Below are 7,500 nucleotides of genomic sequence, written 5' to 3' on the forward strand. Positions count from 1 at the left end.
AAAGAAGTATACGTCGAGGTATTTCAATGTTATCTGATTCTTGGACGTTTCTGGAATCAAAACGAATCCTATTTGACGTGCATTGCACTTGTATGAGTGACAAAATCAGACATGTCTAGTATTACAAATGTTTCGTAAAATTACGAAATTTTTGACTTCAGTTACAGAACTGAACATAATTTACCGTTTACTCAATACGAAAACAATGAAATTGAAAAGTTATGTTCCATAAAACTACATTTAAAGAAATCGGAGCATCTGAAACAACTCTGAGAGCAAATTATCAATTTGTGAACAATTTATAGCGACTATTTTCTGCTTTGGAATTTCTGTAATTTTAAGTTGGCAGTTCTGTCAAAGGATGGCAACAAAACAACATTGATGCGGTTGTACAAAACTTAATAGCGGTGACAATGTCCCGGTTTGGATGATTTGGCAGAAACGGACAATATAAATTGCTTGCTACCCTCTGGATAGGACGCTAGTCTATTTCAAAGTATATTTTCCACTAGATCTGACAGAACCGGCTACACTTCTAGATGGTCGGGGGCGGGGGAGCTGTCAGAAAAACATCAAAACTTCACCCGGAAAGGATCTAGCTTCTTTTACGTGTGAAGCGAGTGTTCTACCGACTAAGCTATCGAGATCTAGCCATATATATATATATATATATATATATATATATATATATATATATATATATATATATATAATGTAAATTTTCACTCACATTTTTTTGCCGAGACGACTCGTTTCTGTGTTCCTTACACTTCCTCAGTCGGTGAGGAAGTGTAAGGAACACAGAAACGAGTCGTCTCGGCAAAAATGTGAGTGAAAATTTATATTATATATTAGTTTAACCACCATTATCGAGCACTTTCGTACTACAAGTACCACCAACACTCATAAATATATATATATATATATTATATATTATATATATATTTATATATATATATATATATATATTATTAAAATAATAAATATTATCGAGTCACTGGATTTAACACCATTCAGCATATTAGCCGATTTGCACCAGCCTTCTAGATCATTTCACGGTTAAACCTAATCGCTCAAGGTTACAATTCATTATACATATTCATATTTGCACATTGCTGTTTCTTTTATTTCTAATAAATATCCCCCGCCGTTGTCTAAGGTATTTGCATAGATCTGTATCATTCTATTTGAGCACTAGACGGTCTAACTAAAATCGCATTCATTACGAACACCACAAAAGACAAATCGTTTAGTGCTAAGTGCCTAGACACTTTGTCTATGTCTGACAAAACACTTTATATTTCACTTCGACCAGAGTAATTTTTACTTCAAATTAATTTCAATTTTTAAAACTGGAGCGTTTATATAGAACAATAATCACTGAACATAAATAAATAAATAAATAAATAAATAAATAAATAAATAATGAATTTATATAGGGTCTACATAAGAGGGGGAGGGGGGAGGGCGAACAGGCCGAAATGGTTAAGGCTCGGAAGGTCCCGGGTTCGAGCCCCGGTTCAGTTACTTTCGTTTCTTTTTTCCTTGGGTAAGATTATTTACCCCCAAATTGATCACTAGGACAACACGGGTGATCCTGTTGACATCAGACATCTTGTTTGATGAATTATCTATATATTCCTTCATGGGATGCCGAGGCAACAGTATATAATGATGTTGTAGGGGAAGGGCATAATATTGTTTGTTTGTTTTTAACATCCATATTAATCTTGCGCTGCGGTGTTCTACATAATAGAAACTGTGCAAATACTCATATTACGACATAATAAGCATGAACACAGAAACAAAATCTAAGATAAAAACTATTTCATTAAAAAAGTAAGACTTACGGAACAGTCAGTCTTAAAGGTTCATTAGTCAACAGCAAGACTTAACATGTAAGACGAGACAGGGCGCCTATGGGCAAGGCGATATTACATTATTTTGGACACACACAGGGCAGGGGTACTCATTTTTCACCGGAATACAATGAAAGAAAGTGAGTAAAGAGCGTTTTCTAAAGACTCATCTATGAGCCGCCCAGAGCGGGAATCGAACCTTGGGTTATTTATTATTTTATTATTATTATTATATTTATTATTATATAGTTATTATTATTATTATTTTTTATTAAATTATATATATTATTATTATTATATTTTTGTATTATTATTATTATTATTATTATTATTATTATTATTATTATTATTATTATATATTATTTATTATTATTATTATTATTAATTATTATTATTATTATTATTATTATTATTATCATTATCGAATTGATAGCTACAAATGTGAGACTTTGGGTTAATTTATATTCAGTGCAGATTAATTAGGTTTCATTACAAAACTCAAATTTTCGTTTTTCTTATCATTGTAATTCTAAATTTGTAGTTCCCGATAGCTCAGTTGGTTAAGCACTCGCTTCACACATAAAAGGGATCTGGATCAAAACCTTGATTTAGTCGAGATATTTCTGACACCCCCCCCCTACCCACTTCATCTAAGCAATGATTGGGTAGCTGGATCTGTTGGGTCTTGCGGAAAGTACTTTGCGATATATGGCCTGTTGTTTTAATACACTTCACGCTATAGAAACTGGGATAAAGTAAGGCTATTAAGGACGTTTTAATTAATTTTGTTTTTTACTTCACTTAATTCTAAATAGATTTTGCGAGGTCGATTCATCTCAGCAAAGTACAGTTTTAAATTTTTTTGTTTAAAAACTTAAAATAATTCCCTTCATTTATCCCCTAGTGGAATTTTTTCTCTAGGGTCTATTCGAAGGGAAGACTGGAATAAGCCAATCGTCAGCCGCAGTGCAGCGCCTCAAATTGAACTAGGGCGAGGTGACTTGCTCAAGGCCACACAGAGCAGCGGTGGGCGATCGAACTCGGTACCTTTAGGGTAGGAAGTAAAGACGTAACCGCTGAGCCACGCTGCCCTCCTATAGCTGTTTTGAGTTGTTGGTCACATTTGAGGTCAACGTTTTTTTGGTTAAAAAATGGGTTGGTGATTGTACGGAAGGAATAGTCATTGATTGCAACGGCTTGGCAGCTCTGTAGTTAATCAATCACGAGATGTTGAATGGGGTGACAAAAAATAGAATACCTAAGAAGAGAATTTGGTAGATGAGATAAGTGGTGAAATAAATAGCCATAGAAACTAGGTCAGGGGGAGAGGGGGAGGGAGGGAGGAGGCGGGTTGGGGGAGGGGGCGAGGATGTGTCGATGTTTGGATCCAAATATTTTTAAAAAAGGAAAACAATTAAAAAAAATTATTTTTTTTTAAAACAAAAAAAAACTAGAGCTTTTATATAGCGCAATATCCATTAAATGTGCTCAAAGTGCTTTACTAAGGGTCCCTGACTAACAGCAATACGTAACATGTAGGAAGAGACATGACGCCTGTTTGGTGATATTACATTTTTGTCTGACAGAGACAACGCTGTTGATTGAATGGCCAAGTACTCATTTTACCCCTGCGTACGGTGAGAAAATGTGAGTAAAATGTCTTTTCCTAGGAGTCAACTATGCACCGACCGAGGCTCGAACCCAGGACCTTCCGATCCGAAACTAGTGTCATACCACAAGACCTGGTAGTCGCACGTTTTCAAGAAGTCTTCCCTTGGATCTTATCAAAGTGATGCTCTAAGCTGCTAGAAACTGTGGACTGCTACTGTAAAGAGTAATAGAAAACAAAAGTGAATATAACAGCTTCAAAAAAACAACTAAATACCAAATACGGAACGTTTCGGGCTCAAAACCCTTCTTCAGCCAACAACAACAACAACAACAACAACAACAAAACAATAAAGACATAAATATATTAGTAAATTCCAGACAGACGACAGAGACATTTTGTAGGCCCTCATACTTTCCAAGATTTTTCTACAGAGAGGATCTACAAAAATATCTCTGTTGTCTATCTGGAATTCAGTCATGTATTTATGTCTTTATTGTTTTTCGTTTTGTTTTGTTGTTGACTGAAGAAGGGTTTTGAGCACGAAACGTTCCGTGTTTTGGTATTTTGTTCCTTTTTATTTTTTTTTAAGCTGTTATATTAATTTTTATTTATTGCGTGGGAACTTTTCATAATCTAGGGAAATGCGTAAATGTCTGCGCTTGACGAGTTTTAAGCCAGTGATAATACCAAGCTTTTGACGAGGACAAAGACTCCCCAAAAGACAGGACACCCTTGCGTCAGGACCCTATGAAGGTATGGTAATCCCCAAAAGACATTTTTGGCCCATATCCTAACGTTTAGTTTCTATATTCGGTTAACTCTACTTATGGTGACACCAGACCTGAAAAATCCGCTCTATTTTTATATACAGTGCCCTCTCCTGCTCTTAGTCTGGTGTTAATAGAGTGTTTTAATGTACAGTAGACATTTGAGGATGTCGATTTTCTAGCTGGCTCATAGACAAATACAAGATCTTGAAGATTGAGCTTTTTAAAAAAATGAACTTTTATATAGAGCAATATCCACTAAACGTGCTCACGCGCTTCACGAGAGATCCCTGACCAACAGCAATACGTAACATGTAGAACGAGACATGAGGCCTGTTAGGCGATATTACATTGTTTTTGCGGACAGAGGCAATGCTGTTAACGGCCAGGTACTCATTTTACACCCAGGACCTTCCGATCGGAAAGCGAGTGTCATACCACGACCACATAGCCGCATTAGCCACATATTGGGCTATTTGCCTGTAGAACCAGAGCTTATTTGTGTTCCTTGCAGAGAAAATTATGACTCCTTGCTACACTTTGAATATGTATATAGCAAGGTATTCTCTGCTAGGCCAACACAATGAGGTCGGCGGATCAAACCTCTGTAATCCCGATTTTCACGATCCGCCGATCGTGAAAATCGGGACTTCAGAGGTTTGATCCGCCAACCATCTACATCCGACAACTGCTTGGTCGACAAAAGGATATGAAAAAAAAACCCCAAAAACTTAGCCTGCACTCTGAACAAATACATTTCTGTTTGTTTGTGAGACTGGCGCTCTACCTACTGAACTATCAGGACGCTTATTATTCTCCACAAATCTGATTTATCGTGTAAATGATCAAGTGCCGTATTTTAAAAACAACGAAGCAAACATAAACACATGTAATATATATATATATATATATATATATATATATTATATATATATATATATATATATATATATATTAGTTGAAATGGCAATTACTCCATTAACTTTTATATTTTCATTTTATACAAAATATAGTCTCTCCATCCAGTTATGTTATATCTTTTATGTCCTACTATTGTAGTTTTTATGATAACCACAACTGCGAACGATATTATAGATAATCAGATTTTATTAGGGCGGATGGAAATTGGGCTCAGCCACAATCATCGTATACGATACACTATAATCAACTCCAAAAAAAATGAATAATGAATGGTATAATGGCAAGTGGGTCGATTCCCGACTCTGTCGTACTCTGGAAAAACCCATTAAAAAATTTGGCCAGTAAACTCGTCTTTCAAATATCGATCGATTTAAATGACCATCATCTAGGCAAAAATTATCAAACCTGGGACTTCGCTAAGTCCCAGGTTTGAGAGTCTTTGCCAAGATGAGGGTGATTTAAATCGATTGATAATTGAAGGACGAGTTTTCTGGCCAAAATTTCAAATATGGGTTTTCCAGAGTACGGTAGAACTGCGTCTTGATTTCAGAGAAATGGCTACACAGTGTTTTACTGGGTTTATGTAATGATGACTTGAGCTCCTGTTTTCAATTTATTATCATGTTTCATTGTAGCTGTAGTTGTTGGTGCAGTGGTGGTGGTGGTGATGGTAGTAGTAGTAGTAGTTGTTGTAGTAGTAATAGTAGTAGTAGTAGTGGAAGTAGTAGTAGTAGTAGTAGTAGTAGTAGTAGTAGTAGTAGTAGTAGTAGTAGTAGTAGTAGTAGTAGTAGTAGTAGTAGTAGTAGTATGTAGTGTAGTAGTAGTAGTAGTGTAGTAGTAGTAGTAGTAGTAGTAGTAGTAGTAGAGTAGTAGTAGAGTAGTAGTAGTAGTAGTAGTGTAGTAGTAGTAGTAGTAGTAGTAGTAGTAGTAGTAGTAGTTGTAGTAGTAGTAGTAGTAGTAGTAGTAGTAGTAGTAGTAGTAGTAGTAGTAGTAGTAGTAGTCTTAGTAGTGGCAGTATTATTTTAATAGTGACAGTGGTACAAACAACGCGAGAATTTTCTTTATACAAATAAAACATTACTTTACGTGTTTATATTTGATTATAGATTTACTTGCTTTTAGTTGCAAATCCAATAACTGTTTTAAAACTCTCTTCCCATTGAACCTGGTTATCTCTGTGTTTGACATCACCTTTCATTAATCATTACTAACGCTCCATACATTGCTGTTAACTTGTTTGTTATTTCAATCGCCTTGCAGGTACGACTGTACTGTGTTTAATGGGTGATAGAGCAGCATTTGATTTATTGATGTAGATGTCTGTATTCGATATAAGGTCGTAGGGAAAATGGGGCATATTATTAGACACTGAAGGGCCAAAGGTAACGCTATAATCGTATATTTGAGAGTGCGATAGTTATGATTTATCACCATGTAAAAGACTATTTGTATTGACCACAATAATTGATTATAAAAACATTTGCTAAGATCAAATAGTGAAAACAATAAGTAAAATATTTGCTGAGAAGAAGTAGTAGAGTAATATTAGTAGTAGTAGCAGTAGTGGTAGTAGTCGTAGTAGTAGTAGTAGTAGTAGTAGTAGTAGTAGTAGTAGTAGTAGTAGTAGTAGTAGTAGTAGTAGTAGTAGTAGTAGTAGTGGTAGTAGTAGTAGTAGTAGTAGTAGTAGTAGTAGTAGAGTAGTATATAGTAGTAGTAGTAGTAGTAGTAGTAGTAGTAGTAGTAGTAGTAGTAGTTAGTAGTAGTAGTAGTATAGTAGTAATAGTAGTAGTAGTTGTAGTTTTTAGTAGTAGTAGTAGTAGTAGTAGTAGTAGTAGTAGTAGTAGTAGTAGTAATAGTAGTAATAGTAGTAGTAGTTGTTGTTGTTGTTCTAGTAGTAGTAGTAGTAGTAGTAGTAGTAGTAGTAGTAGTAGTAGTAGTAGTAGTAGTAGTAATAATTGTTGTTGTTGTTGTTGTTGCTGTTGTTGTTAATGTTGTTGTTTTAGGTATTGCTGTTGTTGCTGTAGTTGTTGTTAATATTGTATTTGTTGTGGCAGAAATAATATTGTAGTTTTGTTTATGGGATGTAACTAGTAAAATGGGTAAAAACAGGAAAATGTGAAAATGAGATGGCGGTGGGGGAGAAAAAAAAAATTCCCTTTATTCATCCCATAGGGGAATTTTTTTGTCCCTATGGTATATTCCAAGGGAAGAATGGAATGGCCCCGGCGTCAGCCGCAGTACAGCACCGGAAATTGATCTAGGGCGAGTTGACTTGCTTAAGGCCACACAGCGCAGCATGGGTTGGACGAACTATGTACCTTTCAGATAAGAAGACAAGACC

The 7,500-nt window shown here is 35.4% G+C and overlaps 1 protein-coding gene across 1 annotated transcript in view; it reads right to left on the reverse strand.

Moving 5' to 3' along the window:
* The window catches only part of LOC144968091 (uncharacterized), a 264,931-nt gene that overhangs the window by 148,028 nt on the left and 109,403 nt on the right, over positions 1–7,500 (reverse strand). The window lies entirely within an intron of this gene.

The sequence above is a fragment of the Berghia stephanieae genome, chromosome 3 (genome assembly GCF_034508935.2).
Source record: "Berghia stephanieae isolate SIO BIC M18660-M18661 chromosome 3, UCSD_Bste_1.3, whole genome shotgun sequence".
Lineage (NCBI taxonomy): Eukaryota > Metazoa > Mollusca > Gastropoda > Nudibranchia > Aeolidiidae > Berghia > Berghia stephanieae.